At 36.7% G+C, this 20,896-nt stretch overlaps 1 long non-coding RNA gene across 1 annotated transcript; it reads left to right on the top strand.

Annotated features, from left to right (window-relative positions):
• Positions 1-1,240: 1,240 nt before the first annotated feature.
• LOC147692887 (uncharacterized) lies at positions 1,241-20,365 on the top strand. Its single transcript, XR_015299846.1, has 4 exons — positions 1,241-1,312; positions 8,857-8,927; positions 17,273-17,710; positions 20,303-20,365. It is a non-coding gene; the product is annotated as an uncharacterized LOC147692887 (long non-coding RNA).
• The last annotated feature ends 531 nt before the right edge of the window (positions 20,366-20,896 follow it).

Genomic DNA, 20,896 nt, shown 5'->3' with positions numbered 1-20,896 from the left:
CACTCTCGCATTATTCTTCTCTCCTTTTCTCCTACTTTCTCTTTCTTTTGCTCTTCTTCTCTCTCCTGCATCCTCACTCTTCTGCCCTCACCCTATATATTCATCCCCACCTTCTTTACAGGTCCCGGCAGCAAATGCTTACATACTAAGCTAGCACATGCAACATACATACATTTCACTCTCTTGACTTCCATTTCAATTTTGCATTTTTGCCTTTATCTCTTTTGCATTTACTCTGCATCTCCTTTCCCATTTTGCCATCAGTCTTTCTCTTTTATTTACTCCTGCTCTATTCTTCCCTCACTATTACACCTACTTTCTTTCTTCTTCTCTTCTCCCTCTTTTTTTCATGCCCTCTCTTATACCTTCTCTCTCCTGTTTTAATCTTCTTTCCTTATATCATGCACACTTTCTTTTACTCCCTCTCTATTCAGCTCTCACTTTTACCCATCCTTTTCTTCTCTCTCTTGCTCTCTATTTTTTGCGTCCTCCCCCTTCTGCTTGCTATCTCCCGACTTATCTATTATGCTTATCTCTTTTACCTTCTCTTTTCCTATTCCTTCTATCTTTATTTCTCTCACTCTCTTGATATCTTAACCTTTTGCCCCTCTCTTCTTCCATACACTTTCCACCACTCCTTCTTTCTCTCCTCCTTATATCTCGCTCTTTTGTATTCCTTCTTTATTTCTCTCAATTTTGCACTCTACCCATCTTACTTTCACACTCTTGTGCTTTTCTTCTTTATATACCCTTTTTCACATTCTTTTGTCAAAATCAAGTTCCTCCCGTTCTCTCTTGCACTCTCTCTTCCTTTTTTCAATTACCAGCTGCTCTCTCCTTCCTTCTTGCTCCCTCTCTATTATGCTTCACTCTTTATCTATCTATCATACTTCTATTTCCTGCACTCTCTTACTTCTTTATTTTTGTCTTTATCTTTGTCGTCTTTTCACTTTGCGTTCTCTCCTTATCAAGCTTCTTTTTAACTTGCACTGTTCATCATCCTTCTCCTTTTTTATTTTCACTCCTTCTCTTTTTGCCTATCCTCCCCTCTTTCTATCCATCTCTCTCTTCTTCCTGACCTCTATCTCTTTCCACCTTGCTACTTTATAGTCTTTACTACTATACTAGTTACTCTATAATACATAGTGCTTCTAATTCTCTATTTACAACTTCTAATATACTTCACACAAATGTCCTCACTCTTTTCAATCTTTTGCTAACAGTATATTTTACTTTTACAGGACAAACAATTTGCCATTTGGTGCAACTGCCCCATCGAGGACACATCTTTCAAATTCGTTCATTCAACACGGTACGTTCATACTTAAAACTTATTTTACTTTAGACATTTTTGGGTAGTACTTCCTGTCTGTACTGGGCATTCTTTGCTAGATAGTTATACACAAAAGTTTGCCTCATAAACAACATTTAATTTAGTTTGGAGATGAAAGCAGCACTGGTGAGGTCGTAATCAGGAGAGAGGTCAAAGCTAAAGGAAAACTTATAACTAAGACTTTGTTCTTTTTGTCTGTACTTGGCATTCTTTGCTGGATATACACAAAAGTTTGCCTCATAAACAACATTTAATTTAGTTTGGAGATGAAAGCTGCACTGGTGAGGTCGTAATCAAGAGAGAGGTCAAAACTAAAGGAAAACTTATAACCAAGACTTTGTTCAACGTCTCTACACACACCCTATATCTTCTTCCACATCCTGCAGCAAATGCTTAGATACTGAGACAGCACATGCAACATATATACATCTCCTTCTCTTGCCTTCCCTTTCAATTTTGCATTCTTGCCTTTCCTCTCTCTTGCATTTACTCTGCATCTCCTTCATGATTTTGGCAGCAGTCTTTCTATTTTATTTACTCCTGCTCTATTTTTTCGTCACTTTCTCCTACTTTCCTTCTTTTTTTCCTCTCCCTCTTTTGCATCCTTTCTCTTCTACACTCTCTCCTGTATTCCCCTCTTCTCTTTCTTTCTATCATGCACTTTCTTTTACTCACTCTATTCTGCTCTCACTTTTACTCCTCCTTACCTTCTCTCTCATGCTCTTTCTATCTTGCGTCTCGGCTTGCTCTCTCTACTTATGCTTGCTCTCTCCCTACTTATCTATTATGCTTATCTCTCCTTCCCTCTCTTTTCCTATTCCTTCTATCTTTATCTCTCTCCCTCTTGCTCTCTTACCTTTTGCCCCTCTCTTCTTCTTGCATACCTTTTCATCTCTCTCCTTTCTTTCTCTACTTCCTAGATGTAGCTGTCTCTTGAATTCATTCTTTATCTCTCTATTTCCTGCGTCCTTTCTCCTTTCTGCTTCCCCTCTCCCTTTTCTATCATGCTTATCTCTCCTGCCATCTCTTTTCCTATTCCTATCTTTATCTCTCTCCCGCATGCTCTTACCTTTTGCCCCTCTCTTCTTCTTGCATACTCTTTCCATCTCTCTCCTTTCTTTCTCTCCTCCTTATGTCGCTATCTTGTATTCCTTCTTTATTTCTGCTTCTCTGTCCTGCACTCTCCTTCTTTTCTAATACTCTCTGTGTTCCTCTTCCTCCCTATCTTTCATTCTTCTCTCTATCTCTTTTATGCTTTCTTTTCTCTCTACCATCCCTCTCTCCTGCACCCTCTTCCATCTGCTCTCTCTCCCTCCCTCCTTGCTCATGCCCTACTTCTTACTCTTCCTTTACCTTCTGCCTTTCTTCTTACTCCTGCGTATTATCTCCTTCCTGCCTTCACTCTCCATCTCTGTCCTTAAAAGACACCATCTCTTACCTGCAAGAAATCCCTTGTACCATGGAGACGGAGACAGACAGTGAGCCAAGGATACAGACCGGAAATTGTTACCCCCACCGTGCCGTCGCCAAATACCTGCAGAGAACAACAACAAAAAATACGTCATTAAACATTTCAGCTGGGGCATTCAAAAGAGACAGTCATTTATATTACAAAAGACACCATCGCTTACCTGCAATTTGTTCCGCCACAGACAAAGAAACCTGATACGTCATCAAAGGCAGGTCCCGGCAATGCCAGGCCAGAATCGGGTTACAAAAGGGGGTGGTGATGAACAGAGTGTCTGAATTGAGCAGACCACTCTTACCCAGTCCAAAGATCAGGGCTTGATCCATCACCGTTATTTATCTCACTGCCCCATCCCAGCTCAGAATCTGGCTATATGCAAATCAGTCTGTCCCTGGCCCAGTGCATCATGGGAACAGGGCAGACTAAACTACCAAGCCAATTCTTTACCAGAAAGGAGACAAGCTACCGGGGACCGGTTTCTGGCATTTCAGCCTCTTCGGCCCGGCTTGCTTGAATCCTGATGGAGCAGTGAGAAAGGGACTCATGTCTGAGATCTGAGATGGCTCAGATGTGAGTCCCTTGCTCATTGCACCATCAGGATTCAAGCAAGCCGGGCCGAAGAGGCTGAAATGCCAGAAACCGGTCCCCGGTAGCTTGTTTCCTTCCCAGTGTAAGAATTGGCTTTTGTAGTTTGGTTTGCCCTGTTCCCATCATGCACTGGGACAGGAACAGACTAATTTGCATACAGCCAGGTTCTGAAACTGGGATGGTGCAGTGAGCTAAAAAAACGGTGTTGGATCTAGCCCTGATCTCTTGACTGGGTGAGAGTATTCTGTTTAATTCAGAGACTCTGTCCCTCACCACCCCTTGTTGTAAATATTTTTGTCCACCCTAAGCGTGGAAGGGTATGCTCAGATGTGAGTCCCTTGCTCATTGCACCATCAGGATTCAAGCAAGCCGGGCCGAAGAGGCTGAAATGCCAGAAACCGGTCCCCGGTAGCTTGTTTCCTTCCCAGTGTAAGAATTGGCTTTTGTAGTTTGGTTTGCCCTGTTCCCATCATGCACTGGGACAGGAACAGACTAATTTGCATACAGCCAGGTTCTGAAACTGGGATGGTGCAGTGAGCTAAAAAACGGTGTTGGATCTAGCCCTGATCTCTTGACTGGGTGAGAGTATTCTGTTTAATTCAGAGACTCTGTCCCTCACCACCCCTTGTTGTAAATATTTTTGTCCACCCTAAGCGTGGAAGGGTATGCTCAGATGTGAGTCCCTTGCTCATTGCACCATCAGGATTCAAGCAAGCCGGGCCGAAGAGGCTGAAATGCCAGAAACCGGTCCCCGGTAGCTTGTTTCCTTCCCAGTGTAAGAATTGGCTTTTGTAGTTTGGTTTGCCCTGTTCCCATCATGCACTGGGACAGGAACAGACTAATTTGCATACAGCCAGGTTCTGAAACTGGGATGGTGCAGTGAGCTAAAAAACGGTGTTGGATCTAGCCCTGATCTCTTGACTGGGTGAGAGTATTCTGTTTAATTCAGAGACTCTGTCCCTCACCACCCCTTGTTGTAAATATTTTTGTCCACCCTAAGCGTGGAAGGGTATGCTCAGATGTGAGTCCCTTGCTCATTGCACCATCAGGATTCAAGCAAGCCGGGCCGAAGAGGCTGAAATGCCAGAAACCGGTCCCCGGTAGCTTGTTTCCTTCCCAGTGTAAGAATTGGCTTTTGTAGTTTGGTTTGCCCTGTTCCCATCATGCACTGGGACAGGAACAGACTAATTTGCATACAGCCAGGTTCTGAAACTGGGATGGTGCAGTGAGCTAAAAAACGGTGTTGGATCTAGCCCTGATCTCTTGACTGGGTGAGAGTATTCTGTTTAATTCAGAGACTCTGTCCCTCACCACCCCTTGTTGTAAATATAGGCCAGAATCGGGGGCGTTCCCGGCGTCGTTTTGTCGGCAAAAGCCAAAGAATCCTGAACGCCCCTGAGTCTGCTTTAAATTGACGGACAGGCCCCTCGTCCAATGGCTAGGCTCAATTTATGGAGCCAGACAATGAATGACGAGGGCCGACCCAAACTCACACTACAGTTCTCATTAGGTTTTGGCCTGCGCAAAAAAGCTGCTCCCTTTGCGCCCTGCGTCCTTTCTCCTTTCTGCTTGCTCTCTCCATCCTTTTCTATCATGCTTATCTCTCCTGCCCTCTCTTCCTATTCCTTCGATCTTTATCTCTCTCCCTGTTGCTCTCTTACCTTTTGCCCCTCTCTTCTTCTTGCATACCCTTTCCATCTCTCTCCTTTCTTTCTCTGCTCCTTATGTCGCTATCTTGTATTCCTTCTTTATTTCTCTTTATTTTGCCCACTCCATCTTATATTCACACTCTTGTGCTTTTCTTCATCTACCCTCTCACCTTCTTTCTTCCATCCCTCTCTTTACATCATGCTTTTTCTTTCTCTCCCTTGCTCTCCCTTTTGCCCTCTCTCTTACTTTCACTTTCTATCTCCTTCCCTATATTGTGCTACATTTCCATCTTGCACTCCTCTTTCTTGCCCTCTGACTCCATTCTGCACTCTCTTCTCTTTTCTCTCTCCTTTTTGCTCTCTTTCTTCTTACTCTTGACCCCTATTCCATCTGCTCTCTCTCCTTCCTTCTTCCTCCCTCTCTATCATGATTCTTTTTTTATCTCCCTTCTGCTATTTTCCCTTTGCCATCACTCTCCCTCTTGCCCCCTCTTCCAACTGCTCCCTTCTTAATTCTTTCTTGCTCATGCACACCCTCCCTTTAACTCCTGCTTTCTCTCTCTTTCTTGCTCTTCCTTTTGCACTCTGTGACTTTCACTCTCTATCTCCTTCCCTATGTTGTTCTGCCTTTCCATCTTGCACTCCTTATATTTTTTGCCCTCTGCCTCCATTCTGCAGTCTTTTCTCCCTTTCTACGTTCTCTCTCATGATCTCCATTTATCTTGCATCCTCTCTACTTCCTTATCTATCATACTTCTATTTTCGGCACTCTTACTTATCTTTCTCTATCTTCTTTTCACCTCCTCTCTGCATACTCCGTTCTTTCTTGGCACTCTCTCTTCCTTTTTTTTAATTACTTCTTTATTCATTCTTCTCTATATATCTCTCCTTTATGCTCTCTTCCTTCTTCCTGCCCCCTATTCCATCTGCTCTCTCCTTTCTTCTAGCTCCTTTTCTATCTATCATGCTTCTCTGTCCTGCACTCTCCTTTTTATTTTATTTTCCTCTTTCTAATACTCTCCGTGTTCCTCTTCCTCCCTATCTATCATTCTTCTCTCTATCTCCTTTATGCTTTCTTTTCTCTCTACCATCCCTCTCTCCTGCACCCTCTTCCATCTGCTCTCTCTCCCTCCCTCTTGCCCATGCCCTACTTCTTACTCTTCCTTAACCTTCTGTCTTTCTTCTTACTCCTGCGTTTTATCTCCTTCCTGCCTTCACTCTCCATCTCTGTCCTCATCTTGTCTTCTCTTTATATCTTGCACTCTTTGGCTCACTGTCTCAGTCTCCATGGTGCAAGGACCCCCATAGAGAGAGATGTAGATGGAGGGCAGTAAGAAGAGAGCAGTTGGAAGAGGGGGCAAGAGGAAGAGTGATGGCAAAGGGAAAAAAAAGCAGAAAGGAGAGGGAGATAAAGAATAAGGATAGATAAAGCAAGAGAGAGTATGCAGAGAGTGAGCAATAGAAAAAAAAGATAAAAAAGAGAAAGTTAAAAGGATAAAAGAGGGAGCAAGTGCAAGAGAAAAATAGTACATAGGGAGGAAGAGAAAAAAAAGACAAAGAAACGTAAGGGTAGAATTAAGTCAAAAAATCCTTTTCAAACTTAAAAAAAATCCGGTCATTCAAAAGAGACAGTCATTTTTTTGTTACAAAACACATCGCTTACCTGAAAGTTGTTACGCCAAGGAGGAGACCCAACACGGAAACACTAGAGAGAACAGCCCCAAAAAAAACATATTATAAGAATATAAACAAAATAGTTAAACACCTGTAAGAGAAATACTAATTACATTACAATTTAAAACGCATACCTGAAATCCCTTGTGCCATGGAGACAGCGAGCCATGGATCCCAAGACAAAATGCCGACCGGAAATAGTTACTATCTTGCACTCTTTGTTTCCTATCTTCTCGCTCCATTGTACACTTACTTTTCGTCTTCCCTCTCTCTTCCTCCCTCTCTTCCTCCCTATCTACTATTCTTCTCTCTTGCACATTCTCCCTGTTTTATCCCTTTAACTTTCTCTCTTTTCTATCTTTTATCTGTTTCTTCCTCTTGCTCACTCTCTGCATCCACTCTTTCTCTCCCTCCTTATCTATCATTATTCTCTTTATCTCCATCTCCGCTTTTTTCCCCTTTGCTATCACTCTTCCTCTTGCCCACTCTTCCAACTGCTCTCTTCTTTACTGCCCTCCATCTACATCTATCTCTATGGGGGTCCTTGCACCATGGACACTGAGACAGTGAGCAAAAGATCTCAAGACAAAATGGCAACAAGAAATACTTGCCCAACCCTGCTGTCAAATACTGCAACAAAAGAAAAATAAATTTTGTCACATTCGGCGCATTCAAAGTGACAGTATTATCAGCTTTACAAAACACAAAATTGCTTACCTGAAAGTCTTTACAACACTGAGCTGGCCCTCTTGCTCCTGCACCTTCTTCCATCCATTCCTCCTTCTTGCTCATGCCCTACATCCTACCCTCCCTTTTTCTCTCTCTCTCATGCCCTCTCTCCTTCCTGCCTTCACTCTCTATCTACGTCTCCATCTTGTCTTCACTTTCTATCTTGCACTTTTTATTTGCTATCTTCTCACTCCATTCTGCACTTACTTCTCTTCTTGCTTTCTAGCTCTCTTGATCTCTCTTATGTGTCTTCTCTCTTCATCAACACTTTCTAGCTACTTTGTGTGCTTTACACACATTTATCCACTTCACTTTACTAAGTTAGTGTGACCATCCCTATAAGGCTATATAGATATATAGATGATGTTAACTATAGTGTTTATTTAGGAACACTATGCAACAACTATAGAACACCCTGGACAAACGCAATGACTTATATTTACAACTAATTGTGTGAAAGTTTTATATGTTTGTCTGTTATTTCTTTTACAGGTGCACAAACACTCCGCAATTAGGAGTATTTTTGGAATGAGCAATTGCTCTTCCCCCTTTTTTTATGCACTAAATCATTTTTATGATATTTTCACTTTCACGCCCCCAGGTCAGGGTGGGCGATTAGAGAGTCCATACCGCCGGGGTATAATTCTGTCATTATAAATGCCTAAGTAAATGTAAACAACTGTAAAAGATGAAACATGTTGACTGACTAATTAGTATTTTAAATTAACAAATCCATTACCTTGGGCATTAAATTCAGACACATAACTCTTTCATTTGTGTACTAAGCATCAAGAATTATAGATTTTTACTTGCACATTAGGCAGTTTTAATTATAAAACTCACAACATGCCTTTTTCACAAAACCTGCTCCGCAGTCTTCTGGCGTCGTAGCACACCAAAGAGGCATTCGGCCTCTTTGGTGGGGCCCAATGATGAAGCATGACACTGACTAGGTCGGTGTGTGAGGGCTTTCTTTTCCACCTAAAGTGAGTGTGCAATTCCCCAGTTGCATCACTCAGTCTCTGTGGCAATTTCAGATTTATTTAACGTCTCTTCTCTTGTTTATTTAGATTTAACAAGGGATTAAGTGTTCCTTAATCTCACTACCTCTCCTATTCCTTTGTACTTGCTTAAAATTACAAACAATGCATCCAATACACTCTTTACAACTTCTAATAAAAATGACATCGTGTAATTTACATTTCTATTTTTTTTTAGCTTCCTTTCTACACTTCTATATCCTCTCTTCCTTATCATACTTCTCTCTTTTCCTTATCTTTCTCTTCATCTTTCCACTACTCTCAATATTGCCTAACCACCCCTCTTTATTAACATCTCTTTTTCCTGCCCTCCATCTCTCTTTTATTATATAAATATGTAAACTCAATATTAATGCTTGTTTCATTCTTCATTAGATTGCCAATTGATTGAATAACATCAGACGTTCAGAATTGTTTGACACAACATCAGTGAAAACACCATCACGGTAAAAGTATCTATTTTGCTTCTGTATTGACTTGTAAGTATAGAAAGAGCAAGGAAAAAAATAAGACACATATATCAACACACACACACACACATATATATATATATATATATATATATATATATATATATATATATATATATATATATATATATATAGTATATACTTATAATTAGAAAATATCATATAGAAGATTTCCATAGGTAACATTAATCTTAAGAAAAAAAATTAGTTCACAAAAAAGTAAAACTAATTGCTTTTTATTTTGCTACCAGCTCCAACTATAAAACAAGTCCAAAACAACAATAGAGTGGATTTAGAGAAAAAAAAACGTGACCTAATCATATATATAATTAGTTATAAAAATAATTATATATATATATTTATATACTTACCATTGAAAATTATTTCTTTTATAAAGACAATTGCTAATTGTTTGGAAATATATACAATTAGAAGTATGTTTTTTAAATAAGCTACCAACCTGTAACTTGGAATATATTTAACAGTAAAATAATTATATATATATACATATAAATATATCCAAATATATATATATCCAATATATATATATATATATATATATATATATATATATATATATATATATATATATATATATATATGCTAATAGTATAACTTATAGCTAGTACATCACTAAAATTGTAAACAAAATACATCTAAAGCTGCTACCTAAAATACAAAGCATAAAAATAGTGTTCAATTAATTGTTGCATTATAGTTAACTACAAAACAAATATAAATTAGCAAAAGATATATATATATATATAAATATATATATATATATATATATAAATATATATATATAGAGATTAAATAAGAGAGAGAGAACGAAAAAAGACTCGCGTATAACAAAAAAATCTAGCAATACTGTAGCGATATCAAATTATTTCATAAATTAGCTTAGCTAAGATGCAAATACTAACAGCAGATTATCATCAAGGTCATGACAAATTTACATGCAATTCTAGAGGTTTTCAATGCTTGCCAAATAGTACTTTTGCAATTATACACAACTATTACAAAGATGCACATACATGGACTAAAGAAGACTTGCATTACATTATGAAATTAGGTGATGCTTTATATATAGATATGCATTTACTTAATAGCGAACAACTTAGGCATCCAGATGAGTTACCAAATTTTATTGAACACAATACTACTATCTATTCTCTTAAACTTAAAGAACCTTATTATGGAGACATATTACAACAATGTGACCCTTCGTTTCCAAATCTCAACAAAATATTAAAACCTGCACTTGATTCCAACTCCGGTGTTATACTTTGCATGGAAATTTATGTTATTTCCATTTTTAAGAAAAATGATTCGTACTTTGTATTTGACTCACATAGTCGTGATAACACTGGAATGCCTCATCCAAATGGAACATGTATTACTATACAGTTCACATTTGAAAAACTTCTAGAGTACATCACTAATCTGGCACACTATCTTAAGAAACCAAACATGAATTGTGTGCCGTATGAATTAACTCCAATACAAATAAGTACAATTACAAAAGAATCACTTCAAAAAGCAATGGTGCGTCATGAAAAAAATAAGAATGCAGTAGCACCGAAAAAAATTTATGTGTATTCTACTAAAGGTAGTGAAAAAATTTTCACACAAGCATTTGAAATGCGTATAGAAAATGCCAAAAAAATCATTCAGAGATGTCAATCTAAAAAAAAAACTTTTTGGAATAAGGAACAGCCATTAGCATTTTTAGATAATACTCCTAGTACTAGTACGTATTCCTGTGCAATTCTCACTACAACAGGGCCTAATAATCAATCTAAAAAGAACAGCAAGCAGATCAGCACAACACAATATACTAATACACCAGAAGAGACTACTCCTACTGACACATATGCAAGTATACTTAAGAAAACACTTAAGAGCAACACAGAAAGACAACATATTAATAGCACACACATAAATGTACAACAAACAATACCAGCAAGTAATTTAAATACCAACACATATTCTACTAATGACATTAATAACACACACATAAATGTACAACAAACAATAAACACAAGTAATGTACATACAAACACATATTCAAGTGATTACTATAATACATATAAACTTATTACTGGAAGTAATGACAGTTTACTTCATGATAATATACACAATAGCACATTGCAGAACAAGGAAAGTAGCACAAATAATACCAATATAGATTCAAATATTTTAACACAAACACCACAAGAAATTCCCTTTTTACATAACACACATCCACAGGAAAAAAAACCACATAGTGATAAAAGTATTCACTATACACATTGTCTTCAAAATAGTATATTTGCTATTCTAAAGAACTACTGTAAACCAGCATATATTTGGGATAGTGTAGACTTGCACTGTATTATGAATCTTGGAGATGCTTTGTACAATGAAATGCACTCTGTCGATGAACAAGATTGTATGCAACCTCTAAAGTTACCAAATTACATAGTTAGCAATGACATAATCTATTCTACAAAGCTCAAAAAATGCTTTAGCGAGGAACTAACAAAATCAGCACAAACTTTACATAGTAAATTTATATCTGCATTAACTTCTACAATTAATTCACAAACTGGTATATTGATCTCTATAGGTAGATATATAATTTCAGTCTTCAAAACTATACATACATACTCTCTATTTGATTCACATAGCCAAAATGAAAATGCAATACAACATCCTAATGGAACATGTATTGCTATCCAAATTGACTCTATTAATCTTATTATAGAATACATCCTAAAGTTAGGCAATAGAGAACAAATTACTAATTCGGAGAGTATTACTTTAGATTTAACTACAGTGAACATAACAACAATTAGCAAAAAAGGATTACACCAAACACAACGGAATCATAAACAAGGAAATGTAAAGTCTAGAAAAAGCATATATGTGCATACGACACATATATCTATAAATGCATTAGGGGAAATTCCTTCGAATAACTTACAAGTAGAAAATACAATAATAAACACACAAAACAGCAATAGTCAGGACAATAGACTGCATGTAACAGAAGACAGTTATTTAGCTTCACACATAGCTCTTAACAATACTGAGATAATAAACACATTAACAGCTGATGTTGAATCACTAATTCAACCAACCAATATAGAAATCCTAGAAATAAACAGTAATAGAAAAAGAAAACGGACACAAAACAAAGAGAATGAACCTAATCATAGACATATAGCAGGTCAAACAACAAATGAGATAATTAGGATATTTCAGGAAGAAATACGATATGGACCCGAGTACACTTGCACTATTTGCAATCAACTATGGCATAAGCAAAGTCTTCAAAATACACACAGTATTAGTAAGAGAGCTAAATTCATAGAATGTAATATTAGCAAATACAGAACAAATGAGATATGCAGAACATGTTACACATATATATCTAAAGACAAAATACCTCCATGTTCAGTATATAATGGGATGACATTTCCTGATATCCCAGCAGTCTTACAGTTGCATAACTTAGAAGAAAGATTAGTATCGCCAAGAATACCTTTTTTACAAATTAGAACATTACCACGTGGATTCCAAAAATCTCTATCAGGTGCAGTAGTAAATGTCCCTGCAGACGTTATGACAACAGTAACTGTTTTACCAAGGCAAATTAATGATAACATGAAGATTCCAATAAAATTAAAAAGGAAATTAAGTTATAAATCTTATACCCATTATGAAAATGTTAGACCAAACAAAGTTAAACGTGCAGCTTTATATTTAGCCACTACAAGCACTTTGTTTCAAGAATATGGAATCACTATTAATAAAGATTGGGATTATACAACACAAGATATACATTCTTGTGATGAGACTTCAGATACAAGTAATACGTCAGATTCCTCAGACAACATTCCAGCAGGAAATTTAGATACTATGTTAGATAATGAAACTATTACTACAGAAACAAATAATATTTTAAGTTTAGCACCTGCAGAATATAACACACCAAGAGGCCTGTATGAAGACAAAGATTCTGAATATTTGGCATTCCCAACTATATTTTGCGGAAAACGAAGGCCGACTAATGAAGAAAGGCATGTCCCAATACATTACAGCACAATCTGTCAATCAGAAGTAAGAAGTAATGATCTAAGAGTAGCAAAGTGTGTTACTAATCTTTTCTTTAAATTAAAAACATTACACATTAAACAATTACAGAGCAAAATATTTATATCTCTTAGGAAATACTTTAATAATGGAAACATTATAACTGCCAAAGACATAAAGAATAAATTAGATACAATTTTGCAGTATAATGAAGGATACAAAATACTTAAAACTATCCGTAGTTCACCACCATATTGGGAGCAATGCAAAAAAGACCTCTTTGCTATGATTAGACAATTAGGATTACCAACATTTTTTTTAACTTTATCTGCTGCAGAAACGAAATGGTATCACTTAATTAACATATTATTACGTACAGAAAAGAGACCAGAATGCACAAAAGAAGAATTTAACAATATGTCATGGGAAACAAAATGCAAATTAATACAGCAGAATCCCATTACATGTGCAAGACATTTTGACTTCCAAGTTCGGAAATTATTTAATTCTGTTTTATTGCATGAAAGTAATCCAATTGGCAAAATTATTGATTACTTTTATAGAGTGGAATTCCAACAACGGGGATCACCACATATACATGCTATACTATGGATAGAAAATGCTCCACTATATGAAACTTCTGATAGAAATGAAGTCACTACTTTCATAAATAAGTATGTTACATGTGCAAAAACAGAAGAACCAGATATAGAGTCTTTACTACCTCTACAAAGACACGGCCATACCAAAAACTGCCGTATCAAACATAAAAGAACATGCAAATATCATTATCCCAGATATCCAATGCCTGAAACTTTTATACTAGAACCAATAGAGCTAGACAAAACAAATAACGAGCTCTTACAGCAAATTGAACTAATACATCTAACTATAAATAGCCAAGAATTTTCAAATTATACTTTTGAACAGTTTTTACATTCAATGAACATAGATCTAAAACAATATACTTTATGTATACAATCTATTATACAAAAAAAATACTATTTTCTTGAAAAGGACACCAGCTGAATGCTTTATAAATAACTACAATCCAACTATTTTGAAAGCATGGCAAGCAAACATAGATATACAATACATCTTAGATGCATATGCATGTGCTGTGTATATTGTTTCATACATTAGTAAATCACAGCGAGGAATGAGCAAACTAATTGCCCAAGCTGCTAAAGAAGTACATGCCAATCCAAGTATTAAAGAACAACTTAAGCATATAGGGAACAAATTCTTAAACTGTACAGAAATAAGTGCACAAGAAGCAGCATATCTAATACTACAAATTCCTTTACGGAAAAGTTCAAGATCTTTTGTATTTATCAATACAAGTCCTAATGAAAAGCGTACATACTTATTAAAAGACATCGAAACTATCAATTCTTTACCACATGAGTCTTGTAAAATACAATATGATAATATTATAGTCAGGTATAGTAAACGCCCTGTAAAATTAGAAACATGTACATTAGCTGACTATGCATCTATGTATAATGAAAAGAAAAAATGTAAAGGAAAAGAAGAAACAGGCCATGACAATTTCCTTATTGAAAATAACTTTCATAGCTCAGATGACGAAGAACTTGAGATAAATTTAGTAGACGAAACAAACTGCATAAAAAGAAAAAAAGCAAGAGTAATTCGCTATTGCAGATTTAACATCAAAAATGACTCAGAAAAACACTATAGAGAATTGCTCATGCTTTTTTACCCATGGCGAAATGAACATAATATAATTAATAACAAGGAAACTTATTATGAACGCTATCTAGAACTTAAAAATGCAGTTGATTCAAACCATAATAAATATAATAAACATAATAAACAACTAACAACTAATAGCAATGAAACTAGTATATTAGATACATTGCTACCACCAATAGATACAGAAGAAGATAACACCATATTCCATGAAGTGCAAAATAATGAAAACCCATTGTATGACCTATCATTTGATTTAGGGATTAGAAGTACAAGTAGAGAAGAATCAATAAGCAATAACATAATGCCAAAAGAACAATATGATAGTATAATGCAAAATCTAACAGCAGAACAACTTAACTTTATATATCATCATTTGCATTGGGTTAAAACAAAAGAAACACCATGCTACACATTTTGTACAGGTGGTGCAGGAGTAGGCAAAAGTTTCCTTATAACAGCACTTTACCAAACATTAGTACGTTATTACAATACAAAAGCAGGAGAAAACCCAGATAACATATATGTATTGCTTACAGCTCCAACTGGCAAAGCAGCACATAACATTCAAGGACAAACACTACATAGTACTTTTAAAATACCTATTTCACAAACACTAACTCATAGACAGCTAACTCATGAGAATAGAAGCACACTACAAGGTCAGCTAATGCATCTTAAATTGCTAATAATTGATGAAATATCAATGGTAGGGGCTAATGTATTCAACTTTATACATAATAGATTGCAAGAGATAAAAATGTCTGATCTCCCTTTTGGCGGAATATCTATTTTAGCAATTGGAGACTTTTACCAATTGAAGCCAGTTGTTGACCCATACATATTTGACAACCCAAAACATTCATATAGGCCAGTAAGTACTAATTTATGGCAGACACATTTCAAGTTATTTGAGTTGACTAAAATAATGAGACAACAAAATGACTTGCCATTTGCTCAACTACTAAACAGATTAAGAGAAGGGAAACAAACAAATGAGGATATTATACAGATAAAAACACGAGAAATAGAGCCACCTGAAAACATTAGCAAAACGATCCCTTACATTATGGGAACTAACAATGAAGTCAATAGCATAAATAATGCAGTTTTATTAGAACATATAACCCATTACCCAGTTTACACAGCTACAGCAATAGATACAGTTGCAGCAGACTTAAGTGAAGCAGTAAAAAAAAATACTCAAACAGTTGCCCACAGATTCTACTAAAACAATGAGCCTGCCATCAATATTACATATTGCATTGCAATTAAGATATGATTTAACTAACAATATAAATGTCAATGATGGTTTAACAAATGGTGCAACAGGTATAGTAGAATTTGTAGAAACTATCAATAACAGCCCAAATGTAATTTGGATTAATTTTGATAAAGAAACAGTAGGCAAATTAACAAGACAAGAAAACAAACACATATATCACAGTAATATTTTGCCTCATTGGACACCCATTCATGCTATTACACGGCATTTCCAATATACACAGAAATTTATAACTATTATACGCAAACAATTCCCATTGAGACAATCATCTGCAAGAACTATACATAGAACACAAGGAGAAACAATTGAGCCCATTTACATTCACTTTAACAACAGTAAAGTACATCATCTACATTATGTAGCTTTAAGCAGAGCTAAATCTTTAGACAACATATACATTAGAAACTTTCAGCAAGACAAAATAGCTGTACATCCAAAAGTGCATGAAGAAATGACACGTTTAAGAACACACATGCTATTACAAATATCAGTACCACAATTAGATAGCTATAGACAACAGTGTAATATAATTGTCCATAACATACGGTCCTTGCAAAGAAATTACACTGCTATGAAATCAGACAAAAATATCATGAACAGTGATATTATATGCCTCACTGAAATCAACACAACTAGAAAAGCAGATAAGAATACGTTCTTAATAGAACAATATCACCTAGTATTATTTGATAAATTTCACAACCAGCACACTAAGCATGGTATTGCCATTTACTACAAAAAAAACATGCTTTTATCGCCAATATATCAAACACAACACGAAATTGACTTTTTAATTTTCACTCAGCATCTTAATGATTCAGAATACTTATTTATTATACTGTACAAACCACCACATGTACTTTTGCAGACATTATTACAAGCTTTAAGTAGCATAATTTACTTGTATCCAAATTCAAAATATGTCATCATGGGAGACTTCAATATAGATTTAACACAAATGTCACCAAACAGAACTTTGCTATTAGAATATATGCTGCAGCAATTTCAATGCCAGCATAAAATACAACAATACACAACAGACTACAATTCTACACTAGATCACATCTATACTAATGACAACATCATGCACTACGGTACATTAGAATCATATTATAGTGATCACAAAGCATTATGGGTGGCAGTTTAAAATGCAACCACTTCATTAACATGCTATTTTATTACAGGTAATAGCAAAAGGGGAAAAATTTATGCTCAGAATGTGTACTAACATTTTCTCTCATTTCAGATGATTTCCATAGAAGACCTCAAAAAAATGAAACATGAAGACAACAAACCTTACCAAAAAACAATCCGAGCCAACGTAATAAAATGTTCGACAAAAACAAACTATACAAATGCTAAACAAGAGCACAAAGTCATGTATCATCTAGCTCTAGCTGATGAAAGTAGTTGCATTAAAGCAACGTGCTACAATGAGCCATTTTACCAGCAAACTAAAGAAGGACAAGCTATTATGATTCGCAATTTCTTAGCCAAAAACAATGTGATTATCATCACGAAACAAACGAAACTATCACGCATGATGCCCTTATCTATACCTCAAGAAATAATACAGGAGGCACAATATATCCTACAACCCCCTGCTCCACCAATATCACCGATAAAAACAGTTAAAGCAGCTTCACTACGCTCATTAATGAGCATTTCTGGGACTATTGCTGAGGTAAGCTTATAAAAAAAAAAAAACACTCACCCTTTTACACGCACACTATGTACCAAAAACTCTTGCACACAATACTTACACCTTTGACAAACTCTCACTCTTTGACAAAGTCTCCCTCTTTGACAGACTCTCTCGCTCTTTGACAGACTCTCTCGCTCTTTGACAGACTCTCTCTCTCTTTGACAGACTCTCTCTCTCTTTGACAGACTCTCTCTCTCTTTCACACACTCTCTCTCTTTGACAGACTCTCTCTCTCTTTCACAGACTCTCTCTCTCTTTGACAGACTCTCTCTCTCTTTGACAGACTCTCTCTCTTTGACACTCTCTCTCTCTTTGGCAGCCTCTCTCTCTCTTTGACAGCCTCTCTCTCTCTTTGACAGACTCTCTCTCTCTTTGACAGACTCTCTCTCTCTTTGACAGACTCTCTCTCTTTGACAGACTCTCTCTCTTTCACTCTCTCTTTGACTCTCTCTTTGACTCCCTCTCTCTCTCTTTGACAGACTCTCTCTCTCTTTAACAGACTCTCTCTCTCTTTGACAGACTCTCTCTCTCTTTGACAGACTCTCTCTCTCTTTGACAGACTCTCTCTTTGACAGACTCTCTCTCTCTTTGACAGACTCTCTCTCTCTCTTTGACAGACTCTCTCTCTCTTTGACACTCTCTCTCTCTTTGACAGACTCTCTCTCTCTTTGACAGACTCTCTCTCTCTTTGACAGACTCTCTCTCTCTTTGACAGCCTCTCTCTCTCTTTGACACTCTCTCTCTCTTTGACAACTCTCTCTCTTTGACAGACTCTCTCTCTTTGACTCTCTCTTTGACTCTCTTTGACTCTCTCTTTGACTCTCTTTGACTCTCTCTTTGACTCTCTTTGACTCTCTCTTTGACTCTCTCTTTGACTCTCTCTTTGACTCCCTCTTTGACAGACTCTCTCTCTCTTTACAGACTCTCTCTATCTTTGACAGACTCTCTCTCTCTTTGAACAGACTCTCTCTCTTTGACAGACTCTCTCTCTTTGACTCTCTTTGACTCTCTCTTTGACTCTCTCTTTGACTCTCTCTTTGACTCTCTCTTTGACTCTCTCTTTGACTCCCTCTTTGACTCCCTCTTTGACAGACTCTCTCTCTCTTTGACAGACTCTCTCTCTCTTTGACAGACCCTCTCTCTTTGACACTCTCTCTCTTTAAAGCAGACTCTCTCTCTCTTTGAACAAACTCTCTCTCTTTGACAGACTCTCTCTCTTTGACTCTCTTTGACTCTCTCTTTGACTCTCTCTTTGACTCTCTCTTTAACTCTCTCTTTGACTCTCTCTTTGACTCTCTCTTTGACTCTCTCTTTGACTCTCTCTTTGACTCCCTCTTTGACTCCCTCTTTCACAGACTCTCTCTCTCTTTGACAGACTCTCTCTCTTTGACAGACTCTCTCTCTCTTTGACAGACTCTCTCTCTCTTTGAGCAGACTCTCTCTCTTTGACAGACTCTCTCTCTTTGACTCTCTTTAACTCTCTTTGACTCCCTCTCTTTGACAGACTCTCTCTCTCTTTGACAGACTTTCTCTCTTTGACAGACTCTCTCTCTCTTTGACAGACTATCTCTCTCTTTGACAGACTATCTCTCTCTTTGACAGACTCTCTCTTTCTTTGACAGACTCTCTCTTTCTTTGACAGACTCTCTTTGACTATCTCTCTTTGACTCTCTCTTTGACTCACTCTCTCTCTTTGACAGACTCTCTCTCTTTGACAGACTCTCTCTCTCTTTGACAGACTCTCTCTCTCTTTGACAGACTCTCTCTCTCTTTGACAGACTCTCTCTCTCTTTGACAGACTCTGTCTCTTTGACAGACTCTGTCTCTTTGACAGACTCTCTCTCTCTTTGACAGACTCTCTCTCTCTTTGACAGACTCTCTCTTTGACAGACTCTCTCTCTCTTTGACAGACTCTTTCTTTGACAGACTCTCTCTCTTTGACTATCTCTCTTTGACTCTCTCTTTGACAGACTCTCTCTCTTTGACAGACTTTCTTCAACAGACTGTCTCTCTTTGACAGACTGTCTCTCTTTGACAGACTGTCTCTCTGACAAACTCTCTCTCTCTTTGACAGACTCTCTCTCTCTTTGTCAAAGAGAGAGAGAGTCTGTCAAAGAGAGAGAGAGTCTGTCAAAGAGAGAGAGTTTGTCAGAGAGACAGTCTGTCAAAGAGAGACAGTCTGTCAAAGAGAGACAGTCTGTCAAAGAGAGAGAGAGTCTGTCAAAGAGAGAGAGAGTCTGTCAGACTGTCTCTCTTTGACAGACTGTCTCTCTGACAAACTCTCTCTTTGACAGACTCTCTCTCTTTGACAGACTCTCTCTCTTTGACAGACTCTCTCTCTCTTTGACAGACTCTCTCTCTTTGACAGACTCTCCCTCTTTGACAGACTCTCTCTCTCTCTCTTTGACAGACTCTCTCTTTGACAGACTCTCTATTTGACAGACTCTCTCTTTGACAGACTCTCTCTCTCTTTGACAGACTCTCTCTCTCTTTGACAGACTCTCTCTCTCTTTGATAGACTCTCTCTTTGACAGGCTCTCTCTAATTTCTATTACCAATTTTGTCTTACAGGAAGAAGAAATAAAAACAATTGTTATTGCCGGACAAGATACAAAACTTAAATCAATAACTGTGAAAGATACAACGGACTCAGTAAAAATTACTCTTTGGAGAGATGCCACAGACTTTCCCATAGAAATTGGATCCTACATTAAGATGACGCACCTGACAGTGCATGAATTTAACAACAATAAAATGTTAAACACAACAAGGAATACACAATTTCAAGTAAGTACAAATTATGAAAATATTAATAACTTGCTCTACTACTCAATCTATACTATCTACTTTTTAAAACACCATCAAACTCTATATTCACTAATTACAATTCACTCAAACTCTCGCTTCTAATACTCTCTATCTAAATGCATTAAGCTATACTATGTATTATACTAATCACTACTATAAAACTAACTAATACTCTCCACTTTATTAAAACGTATTTTTACTAAAGTAGCTATAACATTACAAAACAGTCTATAATCCTCTATTATACCTTTTCACTATACGTACTCACAATCTATCCTTTCTTAAACTATCTTCACTACTTATTAACATTATTTAAGACTGCATATAACAAGAAATTTTTCCGTAGGTCAACACAAG

This window comes from Lissotriton vulgaris, chromosome 9 (genome assembly GCF_964263255.1).
Source record: "Lissotriton vulgaris chromosome 9, aLisVul1.2, whole genome shotgun sequence".
In the NCBI taxonomy this organism is placed as follows: Eukaryota; Metazoa; Chordata; class Amphibia; order Caudata; family Salamandridae; genus Lissotriton; species Lissotriton vulgaris.
The sequence above is the reverse complement of the archived record's forward strand: the minus strand, read 5'-3'. Positions and strand labels throughout refer to the sequence as shown.